This window comes from Taudactylus pleione, unplaced genomic scaffold, assembly GCF_031769625.1.
Source record: "Taudactylus pleione unplaced genomic scaffold, aTauple2 ptg000085l, whole genome shotgun sequence".
Taxonomy (NCBI): Eukaryota; Metazoa; Chordata; class Amphibia; order Anura; family Myobatrachidae; genus Taudactylus; species Taudactylus pleione.
This window is the reverse complement of record NW_028284487.1, coordinates 9403272-9416769: the sequence shown is the minus strand read 5'-3', so window position 1 is coordinate 9416769 and position 13498 is coordinate 9403272. Positions and strand designations below refer to the sequence as shown.

General features: G+C 35.0%; 8 non-coding genes across 8 annotated transcripts; all 8 read left to right on the top strand.

The window, feature by feature from the left end:
* The first annotated feature begins 308 nt into the window (after positions 1 to 308).
* Positions 309 to 380, top strand: TRNAQ-UUG (transfer RNA glutamine (anticodon UUG)). Its single transcript has one exon. It is a non-coding gene; the product is annotated as a tRNA-Gln (tRNA).
* A 1713-nt stretch (positions 381 to 2093) lies between these two features.
* TRNAQ-UUG (transfer RNA glutamine (anticodon UUG)) lies at positions 2094 to 2165 on the top strand. The gene has a single exon. It is a non-coding gene; the product is annotated as a tRNA-Gln (tRNA).
* Positions 2166 to 3879: 1714 nt separating this feature from the next.
* Positions 3880 to 3951, top strand: TRNAQ-UUG (transfer RNA glutamine (anticodon UUG)). The gene has a single exon. It is a non-coding gene; the product is annotated as a tRNA-Gln (tRNA).
* Positions 3952 to 4771: 820 nt separating this feature from the next.
* Positions 4772 to 4843, top strand: TRNAQ-UUG (transfer RNA glutamine (anticodon UUG)). The gene has a single exon. It is a non-coding gene; the product is annotated as a tRNA-Gln (tRNA).
* A 3496-nt stretch (positions 4844 to 8339) lies between these two features.
* On the top strand, positions 8340 to 8412 carry TRNAQ-UUG (transfer RNA glutamine (anticodon UUG)). The gene has a single exon. It is a non-coding gene; the product is annotated as a tRNA-Gln (tRNA).
* A 1714-nt stretch (positions 8413 to 10126) lies between these two features.
* Positions 10127 to 10198, top strand: TRNAQ-UUG (transfer RNA glutamine (anticodon UUG)). Its single transcript has one exon. It is a non-coding gene; the product is annotated as a tRNA-Gln (tRNA).
* Positions 10199 to 11018: 820 nt separating this feature from the next.
* Positions 11019 to 11090, top strand: TRNAQ-UUG (transfer RNA glutamine (anticodon UUG)). The gene has a single exon. It is a non-coding gene; the product is annotated as a tRNA-Gln (tRNA).
* A 1604-nt stretch (positions 11091 to 12694) lies between these two features.
* TRNAQ-UUG (transfer RNA glutamine (anticodon UUG)) lies at positions 12695 to 12766 on the top strand. Its single transcript has one exon. It is a non-coding gene; the product is annotated as a tRNA-Gln (tRNA).
* Positions 12767 to 13498: the final 732 nt, after the last annotated feature.

Sequence of the window (13498 nt, the reverse complement as noted above, 5' to 3'; positions counted from 1 at the left end):
TCTAGCAAGTTTCAAGGGCTGCTAACTCTAGCCAATGCCATGTGTTGTTCCCAGTCTTCATGCACTTTGTTGCTGAATATAATCCTTTCTTGGCATTTCTAGAAGGACAACAAGAAAAAGCACATGGCCTATAAGGGGATCAAACCCGTGACCTTGGCATTATTAGCTCCACGCTCTAACCAACTGAGTGAACCAGCCATACATAAAAACATCAGCAAACACAAAAGTGCCAAATGTACCTAAAACATGAGAACATTTAGTATTTCAAAGATCAGCTATATTGAGTAGAGGAAGATTCTATAATAAAGGGTTCTATGGTGTAATGGTGAGTACTCTGGACTTTGAATCCAGTGATCCGAGTTCAAATCTCGGTGGGATCTAACTTTGTTCAATTTCCTTAAAGTTTAATTTTCAAAGTTTTAGGATAGCATATCTATATTGAAACTTTCTATAAATCCCATCAACTTCAGTGGTTTCTTTACTCCAAACTAATTTTGAAACTGTTTCAAATCAGTTTTCAACTGGAGAGATGTTTGTCAAACATTTGGAAATAAGAAAATTTGAAATAAGAATGCAGTAATCCATCACTTGTGCTATGGTTTTTAGATATTCTGGTTTTTAGAATTTACTTCTTCAGTGTGGACTAATTAGAGTAAAGGTCTGGTTCTCTTCTCTTCTTAAAACTTAGTCCCCAGTAGATTCAATCACCAAAAAAATGTCCTGATTGATTAAGTTGCCTTTGGAATTCTTAGATTTGCCATATTGCTATATTTGAGAAAAAGTTTTCTCTGTATGCCATATAGAGAAATGCTGCATCAGCCAAAGGATGACATTTTTGTTTGTTTCTAACATGGATTTAAAATTCTCTGTTTTGTATGTGTCTATGATGCTCTCTAGCAAGTTTAAAGGTTTGCTAACTCTAGCCAATGCCATGTGTTCATCCCAGTCTTCATGCACTTTGTTGCTGGATAAAATCCTTTCTTGGCATTTCTTGTAGGACAACAAGAAAAAGCACATGGCCTATATGGGGATCAATCCCGTAACCTTGGCTTTATTAGCTCCATGCTCTAACCAACTGAGTGAACTAGCCATACATAAAAGCATCAGCAAACACAAAAATGCCAAATGTACCTAAAACAGGAGAACATTCAGTATTTCAAAGATCAGCTATATTGAGTAGAGGAAGACTCTATAATAAAGGGTTCTATGCTGTAATGGTGAGTAATCTGGACTTTGAATCCAGTGATCCGAGTTCAAATCTCGGTGGGACCTAACTTTGTTCAATTTCCTTAAAGTTTAATTTTCAAAGATTTAGGATAGCATATCTATATTGAAACTTTCTATAAATCCCATCAACTTCAGTGGTTTCTTTACTCCAAACTCATTTTGAAACTGTTTCAAATCAGTTTTCAACTGGAGAGATGTTTGTCAAACATTTGGAAATAAGAAAATTTGCAATAAGAATGCAGTAATCCATCACTTGTGCTATGGTTTTTAGATATTCTGGTTTTTAGAATTTACTTCTTCAGTGTGCACTAATTAGAGTAAAGGTCTGGTCTTCTTCTCTTCTTAAAACTTAGTCCCCAGTAGATTCAATCACCAAAAAAATGTCCTGATTGATTAAGTTGCCTTTGCATTTCTTAGATTTGCCATATTGCTATATTTGAGAAAACATTTTCTCTGTATGCCATATAGAGAAATGCTGCATCAGCCAAAGGATGACATTTTTGTTTATTCCTAACATGGATTTAAAAATTCTCTGTTTTGTATGGGTCTATGATGTTCTCTAGCAAGTTTCAAGGGCTGCTAACTCTAGCCAATGCCATGTGTTGTTCCCAGTCTTCATGCACTTTGTTGCTGAATATAATCCTTTCTTGGCATTTCTAGAAGGACAACAAGAAAAAGCACATGGCCTATAAGGGGATCAAACCCGTAACCTTGGCGTTATTAGCTCCATGCTCTAACCAACTGAGTGAACTAGCCATACATAAAAGCATCAGCAAACACAAAAATGCCAAATGTACCTAAAACAGGAGAACATTCAGTATTTCAAAGATCAGCTATATTGAGTAGAGGAAGACTCTATAATAAAGGGTTCTATGCTGTAATGGTGAGTACTCTGGACTTTGAATCCAGTGATCCGAGTTCAAATCTCGGTGGGACCTTACTTTGTTCAATTTTCTTAAAGTTTAATTTTCAAAGTTTTAGGATAGCATATCTATATTGAAACTTTCTATAAATCCCATCAACTTCAGTGGTTTCTTTACTCCAAACTAATTTTGAAACTGTTTCAAATCAGTTTTCAACTGGAGAGATGTTTGTCAAACATTTGGAAATAAGAAAATTTGAAATAAGAATGCAGTAATCCATCACTTGTGCTATGGTTTTTAGATATTCTGGTTTTTAGAATTTACTTCTTCAGTGTGCACTAATTAGAGTAAAGGTCTGGTCTTCTTCTCTTCTTTAAACTTAGTCCCCAGTAGATTCAATCACCAAAAAAATGTCCTGATTGATTAAGTTGCCTTTGCATTTCTTAGATTTGCCATATTGCTATATTTGAGAAAAAGTTTTCTCTGTATGCCATATAGAGAAATGCTGTATCAGCCAAAGGATGACATTTTTGTTTATTTCTAACATGGATTTAAAAATTCTCTGTTTTGTATGTGTCTATGATGCTCTCTAGCAAGTTTCAAGGTTTGCTAACTCTAGCCAATGCCATGTGTTCATCCCAGTCTTCATGCACTTTGTTGCTGGATAAAATCCTTTCTTGGCATTTCTTGTAGGACAACAAGAAAAAGCACATGGCCTATATGGGGATCAATCCCGTAACCTTGGCGTTATTAGCTCCATGCTCTAACCAACTGAGTGAACTAGCCATACATAAAAGCATCAGCAAACACAAAAATGCCAAATGTACCTAAAACAGGAGAACATTCAGTATTTCAAAGATCAGCTATATTGAGTAGAGGAAGACTCTATAATAAAGGGTTCTATGCTGTAATGGTGAGTACTCTGGACTTTGAATCCAGTGATCTGAGTTCAAATCTCGGTGGGACCTAACTTTGTTCAATTTTCTTAAAGTTTAATTTTCAAAGTTTTAGGATAGCATATCTATATTGAAACTTTCTATAAATCCCATCAACTTCAGAGGTTTCTTTACTCCAAACTAATTTTGAAACTGTTTCAAATCAGTTTTCAACTGGAGAGATGTTTGTCAAACATTTGGAAATAAGAAAATTTGAAATAAGAATGCAGTAATCCATCACTTGTGCTATGGTTTTTAGATATTCTGGTTTTTAGAATTTACTTCTTCAGTGTGCACTAATTAGAGTAAAGGTCTGGTCTTCTTCTCTTCTTAAAACTTAGTCCCCTGTAGATTCAATCACCAAAAAAATGTCCTGATTGATTAAGTTGCCTTCGCATTTCTTCGATTTGCCATATTGCTATATTTGAGAAAAAGTTTTCTCTGTATGCCATATAGAGAAATGCTGCATCAGCCAAAGGATGACATTTTTGTTTATTCCTAACATGGATTTAAAAATTCTCTGTTTTGTATGGGTCTATGATGTTCTCTAGCAAGTTTCAAGGGCTGCTAACTCTAGCCAATGCCATGTGTTGTTCCCAGTCTTCATGCACTTTGTTGCTGAATATAATCCTTTCTTGGCATTTCTAGAAGGACAACAAGAAAAAGCACATGGCCTATAAGGGGATCAAACCCGTGACCTTGGCATTATTAGCTCCACGCTCTAACCAACTGAGTGAACCAGCCATACATAAAAACATCAGCAAACACAAAAGTGCCAAATGTACCTAAAACATGAGAACATTTAGTATTTCAAAGATCAGCTATATTGAGTAGAGGAAGATTCTGTAATAAAGGGTTCTATGGTGTAATGGTGAGTACTCTGGACTTTGAATCCAGTGATCCGAGTTCAAATCTCGGTGGGATCTAACTTTGTTCATTTTCCTTAAAGTTGAATTTTCAAAGATTCATGATAACTTATCTATATTTAAACTTTGTATAAATCCTTTCAACTTCAGTGGTTTATTTACTCTAAACCTATTTTAAAACTGTTCAAATCAGTTTTCAACTGGAGAGATGTTTGTCAAACATTTGGAAATAAGAAAAGTTGCAATAAGAATGCAGTGATCCATCACTTGTGCTATGGTTTTTAGATATTCTGGTTTTTAGAATTTGCTTCTTCAGTGTGCACTAATGAGAGTAAAGGTCTGGTCTTCTTCTCTTCTTAAAACTTACTCCCCAGGATATTAAATCACCAAGAAAATGTCCTGATTGATTAATTTGCTTTTGTATTTCTTAGAATTGCCATATTGATATATTTGAGAAAAAGTTTTCTCTGTATGCCATATAGAGAAATGCTGCATTAGCCAAAGGATGACATTTTTGTTTATTCCTAACATGGATTTAAAAATTCTCTCTTTTGTATGTTTCTATGATGTTCTCTAGCAAGTTTCAAATGCTGCTAACTCTAGCCAATGCCAAGTATTGATCCCAGTCTTCATGCACTTTGTTGCTGGATAAAATCCTTTCTTGGCATTTCTTGTAGGACAACAAGTTAAAGCACATGGCCTATATGGGGATCAATCCCGTGACCTTGGCGTTATTAGCTCCACGCTCTAACCAACTGAGCGAACCGGCCAAACATAAAAGCATCTGCAAACAGAAAAATGCCAAATGTACCTAAAACAGGAGAACATTCAGTATTTCAAACATCAGCTATATTGAGTAGAGGAAGCCTTTGAAATAAAGGGTTCCATGGTGTAGTGGTGAGCACTCTGGACTTTGAATCCAGTGAGCTGAGTTCAAATCTTGGTGGGACCGAACTTTGTTCATTTTCCTTAAAGTTTCATTTTCAAAGTTTTAGGATAGCTTATCTATATTTAAACTTTGTATAAATCCCATCAACTTCAGATGTTTCTTTAATCCTAACTAATTTTGAAACAGTTTCAAATCAGTTTTCAACTGGAGAGATGTTTGACAAACATTTGAAAATAAGAAAAGTTGCAATAAGAATGCAGTGATCCATCACTTGTGCTATGGTTTTTAGATATTCTGGTTTTTAGAATTTGCTTCTTCAGTGTGCAGTAATGAGAGTAAAGTTCTGGTCTTCTTCTCTTCTTAAAACTTAGTCCCCAGTAGATTCAATCACCAAAAAATTTCCTGATTGATTAATTTGCCTTTGCATTTCTTAGATTTGCCATATTGCTATATTTGAGGAAAAGTTTTCTGTGTATGCCATATAGAGAAATTCTCCATCAGCCAAAGGATGAAATTTTTGTTTATTCCTAACATGGATTTAAAAATTCTCTGTTTTGTATGTGTCTATGATGATCTCCAGCAAATTTCAAGAGCTGCTAACTCTAGCCAATGCCATGTATTCATCCCAGTCTTCATGCACTTTGTCGCTGGATAAAATCTTTTCTTGGCATTTCTTGTAGGACAACAAGAAAAAGCACATGGCCCATACCGGAATCGAAACAATGACGTTGGCATTATTAGCACCATGCTCTAACCAAATGAGTGAACCGGCCATACATTAATGCATCAGCAAACACAAAAATGCCAAATGTACCTAAAACAGGTGAACATTCAGTATTTCAAAGATCAGCAATATTGAGTAGAGGAACACTTTTTAATAAAGGGTTCCATGGTGTATTGGTGAGCACTCTGGACTTTGAATCCAGTGATCCAATTTCAAATCTCGGTGGGACCTAACTTTGTTCATTTTCCTTAAAGTTTAATTTTCAAAGTATTAGGATAGCTTATGTATATTTAAACTTTGTATAAAACCCATCAACTTCAGTGGTTTCTTTACTCCTAACTAATTTTGAAACTGTTTCAAATCATTTTTCAACTGGAGAGATGTTTGTCAAACATTTGGAAATAAGAAAATTTGCAATAAGAATGCAGTAATCCATCACTTGTGCTATGGTTTTTAGATATTCTGGTTTTTAGAATTTACTTCTTCAGTGTGCACTAATTAGAGTAAAGGTCTGGTCTTCTTCTCTTCTTAAAACTTAGTCCCCAGTAGATTCAATCACCAAAAAAATGTCCTGATTGATTAAGTTGCCTTTGCATTTCTTAGATTTGCCATATTGCTATATTTGAGAAAACATTTTCTCTGTATGCCATATAGAGAAATGCTGCATCAGCCAAAGGATGACATTTTTGTTTATTCCTAACATGGATTTAAAAATTCTCTGTTTGTTTGTGTCTATCATGCTCTATAGCAAGTTTCAAGGTTTGCTAACTCTAGCCAATGCCATGTGTTCATCCCAGTCTTCATGCACTTTGTTGCTGGATAAAATCCTTTCTTGGCATTTCTTGTAGGACAACAAGAAAAAGCACATGGCCTATATGGGGATCAATCCCGTGACCTTGGCGTTATTAGCTCCACGCTCTAACCAACCGAGCAAACCAGCCATACATAAAAGCATCAGCAAACACAAAAATGCCAAATGTACCTAAAACAGGAGAACATTCAGTATTTCAAAGATCAGCTATATTGAGTAGAGGAAGATTCTATAATAAAGGGTTCTATGGTGTAATGGTGAGCACTCTGGACTTTGAATCCAGTGATCCGAGTTCAAATCTCTGTGTGACCTAACTTTGTTCATTTTCCTTAAAGTTGAATTTTCAAAGATTCATGATAACTTATCTATATTTAAACTTTGTATAAATCCTTTCAACTTCAGTGGTTTATTTACTCTAAACCTATTTTAAAACTGTTCAAATCAGTTTTCAACTGGAGAGATGTTTGTCAAACATTTGGAAATAAGAAAAGTTGCAATAAGAATGCAGTGATCCATCACTTGTGCTATGGTTTTTAGATATTCTGGTTTTTAGAATTTGCTTCTTCAGTGTGCACTAATGAGAGTAAAGGTCTGGTCTTCTTCTCTTCTTAAAACTTACTCCCCAGGATATTAAATCACCAAGAAAATGTCCTGATTGATTAATTTGCTTTTGTATTTCTTAGATTTGCCATATTGCTATATTTAAGAAAAAGTTTTCTCTGTATGCCATATAGAGAAATGCTGCATTAGCCAAAGGATGACATTTTTGTTTATTCCTAACATGGATTTAAAAATTCTCTCTTTTGTATGTTTCTATGATGTTCTCTAGCAAGTTTCAAATGCTGCTAACTCTAGCCAATGCCAAGTATTGATCCCAGTCTTCATGCACTTTGTTGCTGGATAAAATCCTTTCTTGGCATTTCTTGTAGGACAACAAGAAAAAGCACATGGCCCATACCGGAATCGAAACAATGACGTTGGCATTATTAGCACCATGCTCTAACCAAATGAGTGAACCGGCCATACATTAATGCATCAGCAAACACAAAAATGCCAAATGTACCTAAAACAGGAGAACATTCAGTATTTCAAAGATCAGCAATATTGAGTAGAGGAACACTTTTTAATAAAGGGTTCCATGGTGTATTGGTGAGCACTCTGGACTTTGAATCCAGTGATCCAATTTCAAATCTCGGTGGGACCTAACTTTGTTCATTTTCCTTAAAGTTTAATTTTCAAAGTATTAGGATAGCTTATGTATATTTAAACTTTGTATAAAACCCATCAACTTCAGTGGTTTCTTTACTCCTAACTAATTTTGAAACTGTTTCAAATCATTTTTCAACTGGAGAGATGTTTGTCAAACATTTGGAAATAAGAAAAGTTGCAATAAGAATGCAATGATCCATCACTTTTGCTATGGTTTTTAGATATTCTGGTTTTTAGAATTTGCTTCTTCAGTGTGCACTAATGAGAGCAAATTTATGGTCCTCTTGTCTTCTTAAAACTTAGTCCCCAGTAGATTCAATCTCCAAAAAAATGTCCTGATTGATTCATTTGCCTTTGCATTTCTTAGATTTGCCATATTGCTATATTTGAGAAAAAGTTTTCTCTGTATGCCATATAGAGAAATGCTGCATCAGCCAAAGGATGACATTTTTGTTTATTCCTAACATGAATTTACAAATTCTCTGTTTTGTATGTGTCTATGATGATCTCCAGCAAATTTCAAGGGCTGCTAACTCTAGCCAATGCCATGTATTCATCCCAGTCTTCATGCACTTTGTCGCTGGATAAAATCTTTTCTTGGCATTTCTTGTAGGACAACAAGAAATAGCACATGGCCCATTCGGGAATTGAAACAATGACGTTGGCATTATTTGCACCACGCTCTAACCAAATGAGCGAACGGGCCATACATTAACGCATCAGCAAACACAAAAATGCCAAATGTACCTAAAACAGGAGAACATTCAGTATTTCAAAGATCAGCTATATTGAGTAGAGGAAGACTTTGTAATAAAGGTTTCCATGGTGTAATGTTGAGCACTCTGGACTTTGAATCCAGTGATCCGAGTTCAAATCTCGGTGGGGCCTAAGCTTATTCATTTTCCTTAAAGTTTAATTTTCAAAGTTTTAGGATAGCTTATCTATATTTAAACTTTGTATAAATCCCATCAACTTCAGAGGTTTCTTTAATCCTAACTAATTTTGAAACTGTTTCAAATTAGTTTTCAACTGGAGAGATGTTTGTCAAACATTTGAAAATAAGAAAAGTTGCAATAAGAATGCAGTGTTCCATCACTTGTGCTATGGTTTTTAGATATTCTGGTTTTTAGAATTTGCTTCTTCAGTGTGCACTAATGAGAGTAAAAGTCTGGTCTTCTTCTCTTTTTAAAACTTAGTCCCCAGTAGATTCAATCACCAAAAAAATGTCCTGATTGATTAATTTGCCTTTGCATTTCTTAGATTTGCCATATTGCTATATTTGAGGAAAAGTTTTCTCTGTATGCCATATAGAGAAATACTCCATCAGCCAAAGGAAGACATTTTTGTTTATTCCTAACATGGATTTAAAAATTCTCTGTTTTGTATGTGTCTATGATGATCTCCAGCAAATTTCAAGAGCTGCTAACTCTAGCCAATGCCATGTATTTATCCCAGTCTTCATGCACTTTGTCACTGGATAAAATCTTTTCTTGGCATTTCTTGTAGGACAATAAGAAAAAGCACATGGCCCATACGGGAATCGAAACAATGACGTCGGCATTATTAGCATCACACTCTAACCAAATGAGTAAACCTGCCATACATTAAAGCATCAGCAAACACAAAAATGCCAAATGTACCTAAAACAGGAGAACATTCAGTATTTCAAAGATCAGCTATATTGAGTAGAGGAAGACATTGTAATAAAGGGTTCCATGGTGTAATGGTGAGCACTGTGGACTTTGAATCTAGTGATCTGAGTTCAAACCTCGGTGGAACCTAACTGTGTTCATTTTCCTTAAAGTTTAATTTTCAGAATTTTAGGGTAGCTTATCTATATTTAAACTTTCAATAAATCCCATCAACTTCAGTGGTTTCTTTACTCCAAACGAATTTTGAATCTGTTTCAAATTAGTTTTAAACTGGAGAGATGTTTGTCAAACATTTGGATATAAGAAAAGTTGCAATAAGAATGCAGTAATCCATCATTTGTGCTATGGTTTTTAGATATTCTGGTTTTTAGAATTTGCTTCTTCAGTGTGCACTAATGAGAGTAAAGGTCTGGTCTTCTTCTCTTCTTAAAACTTAGTCCCCAGTAGATTCAATCACCAAAAAAATGTCCTGATTGATTAACTTGCCTTTGCATTTCTTAGATTTGCCATATTGCTATATTTGCGAAAAAGTTTTCTCTGTATGCCATATAGCGAAATGTTGCATCAGCCAAAGGATGACATTTTTGTTTATTCCTAACATGGATTTAAAAATTCTCTGTTTTGTATGTGTCTATGATGATCTCCAGCAAATTTCAAGAGCTGCTAACTCTAGCCAATGCCATGTATTCATACCAGTCTTCATGCACTTTGTCACTGGATAAAATCTTTTCTTGGCATTTCTTGTAAGACAATAAGAAAAAGCACATGGCCCATAAGGGAATCGAAACAATGACGTCGGCATTATTAGCACCACGCTCTAACCAAATAACCAAACCGGCCATACGTTAAAGCATCAGCAAACACAAAAATGACAAATGTACCTAAAACAGGAGAACAATCAGTATTTCAAAGATCAGCTATTTTGAGTAGATGAAGACATTGTAGTAAAGGGTTCCATGGTGTAATGGTGAGCACTCTGGACTTTGAATCCAGTGATCCGAGTTCAAATCTTGGTGGAACCTAACTTTGTTAATTTTCCTTAAAGTTTAATTTTCAAAGTTTTAGGATAGCTTATCTATATTTAAACTTTGTATAAATCCCATCAACTTCAGTTGTTTCTTTACTCCTAACTAATTTTGAAACTGTTACTAATCAGTTTTCAACTGGAGAGATGTTTGTCAAACATTTGGACATAAGAAAACTTGCAATAAGAATGCAGTGATCCATCACTTGTGCTATGGTTTTTAGATATTCTGGTTTTTAGAATTTACTTCTTCAGTGTGCACTAATGAGAGCAAAGGTATGGTCTTCTTGTCTTCTTAAAACTTAGTCCCCAGTAAATTCAATGTCCAAAAAAATGTCCTGATTGATTAATTTGCCTTTGCATTTCTTAGATTTGCCATATTGCTATATTTGAGAAAAAGTTTTCTCTGTATGCCATATAGAGAAATGCTGCATCAGCCAAAGGATGACATTTTTGTTTATTCCTAACATGGATTTACAAATTCTCTGTTTTGTATGTGTCTATGATGATCTCCAGCAAATTTCAAGAGCTGCTAAATCTAGCCAATGCCATGTATTCGTCCCAGTCGTCATGCACTTTGTCGCATGATAAAATCTTTTCTCGGCATTTCTAGTAGGACAACAAGAAAAGCACATGGCCCATACGGGAATCGAAACAATGACGTTGGCATTATTAGCACCACGCTCTAACCAAATGAGCGAACGTGCCATACATTAAAGCATCAGCAAACACAAAAATGCCAAAGGTACCTAAAACAGGAGAACATTCAGTATTTCAAAGATCAGCTATATTGAGTAGAGGAAGACATTGCAATAAAGGGTTCCATGGTGTAATGGTGAGCACTCTGGACTTTGAATGCAGTGATCTGAGTTCAAACCTCGGTGGAACCTAACTGTGTTCATTTTCCTTAATGTTTAATTTTCAAAGAATTAGGATAGCTTATCTATATTTAAACTTTCAATAAATCCCATCAACTTCAGTTGTTTCTTTACTCCAAACTAATTTTGAAACTGTTTCAAATTAGTTTTAAACTGGAGAGTTGTTTGTTAAACATTTGGAAATAAGAAAAGTTGCAATAAGAATGCAGTAATCCATCATTTGTGCTATGGTTTTCAGATATTCTGGTTTTTAGAATTTGCTTCTTCAGTGTGCACTAATGAGAGTAAAGGTCTGGTCTTCTTCTCTTCTTAAATCTTAGTCCCCAGTAGATTCAATCACCAAAAAAATGTCCTGATTGATTAATTTGCCTTTGCATTTCTTAGATTTGCCATATTGCTATATTTGAGAAAACATTTTCTCTGTATGCCATATAGAGAAATGCTGCATCAGCCAAAGGATGACATTTTTGTTTATTCCTAACATGGATTTAAAAATTCTCTGTTTTGTATGTGTCTATGATGATCTCCAGCAAATTTCAAGATCTACTAACTCGCGATCAAACCCATGACCATGGCATTACTAGCACTACGTTCTAACCAACTGAGCTAACCGGCCACACTTAAAATCATCAGCAAACACAAAAATGCCAAATATACCTAAAACAGGAGAACATTCAGTATTTCAAAGATCAGCTCTATTGAGTAGAGGAAGGAATTGCAAATAAGGGTTCCATGATGTAATGGTGAGCACTCTGGAATTTGATTCCAGTAATCCGAGTTCAAATCTCGGTGGAACCTAACTTTGTTCATTTTCCTTAAAGTTTAATTTTCAACGTTTTAGGATAGCTTATCTATATTTAAATTTGTATAAATCCCATCAACTTCAGTTGTTTCTTTACTCCTAACTAATTTTGAAACTGTTTCAAATCAGTTTTCAACTGGAGAGATGTTTGTCAAACATTTGGAAATAAGAAAATTTGCAATAAGAATGCAGTGATCCATCACTTGTGCTATGGTTTTTAGATATTCTGGTTTTTAGAATTTACTTCTTCAGTGTGCACTAATGAGAGCAAATGTATGGTCCTCTTGTCTTCTTAAAACGTAGTCCCTAGTAGATGCAATCTCCAAAAAAATGTCCTGATTGATTCATTTCCCTTTGCATTTCTTAGATTTGCCATATTGCTATATTTAAGAAAAAGTTTTCTCTGTATGCCATATAGAGAAATGCTGCATCAGCCAAAGGATGACATTTTTGTTTATTCCGAACATGGATTTACAAATTCTCTGTTTTGTATGTGTCTATGATGATCTCCATCCAATTTCAAGGGCTGCTAACTCTAGCCAATGCCAAGTATTTATCCCAGTCTTCATGCACTTTGTCACTGGATAAAATCTTTTCTTGGCATTTCTTGTAGGACAACAAGAAAAAGCACATGGCCCATACGGGAATCGAAATAATGACCTTGGCATAATTAGCACCATGCTCTAACCTAATGAGCGAACTGGCCATACATTAACACATCAGCAAACACAAAAGTGCCAAATGTACCTAACAGGAGAACATTCAGTATTTCAAAGATCAGCTATATTTAGTAGAGGAAGACACTGTATTAAAGGGTTCCATGGTGTAATGGTGAGCACTCTGGACTTTGAATCCAGTTATCTGAGTTCAAATCTCGGTGGAACCTAACTTTGTTCATTTTCCTTAAAGTTAAATTTTCAAAGTTTTAGGATAGCTTATCTATATTTAAACTTTGTATAAATCCGATCAACTTCAGTTGTTTCTTTACTCCTAACTAATTTGGAAACTGTTTCAAATCAGTTTTCAACTGGAGAGATGTTTGTCAAACATTTGGACATAAGAAAATTTGCAATAAGAATGCAGTTATCCATCACTTGTGCTATGGTTTTTAGATATTCTGGTTTTTAGAATTTACTTCTTCAGTGTGCACTAATGAGAGTAAAGGTCTGGTCATCTTCTCTTCTTAAAACTTAGTCCCCAGTAGATTCAATCACCAAAAAAATGTCCTGATTGATTAACTTGCCTTTGCATTTCTTAGATTTGCCATATTGCTATATTTGAGAAAAAGTTTTCTCTGTATGCCATATAGAGAAATGTTGCATCAGCCAAAGGATGACATTTTTGTTTATTCCTAACATGGATTTAAAAATTCTCTGTTTTGTATGTGTCTATGATGATCTCCAGCAAATTTCAAGAGCTGCTAACTCTAGCCAATGCCATGTATTCATCCCAGTCTTCATGCACTTTGTCACTGGATAAAATCTTTTCTTGGCATTTCTTGTAGGACAACAAGAAAAAGCACATGGCCCATAAGGGAATCGAAACAATGACGTCGGCATTATTAGCACCACGCTCTAACCAAATAACCAAACCGGCCATACGTTAAAGCATCAGCAAA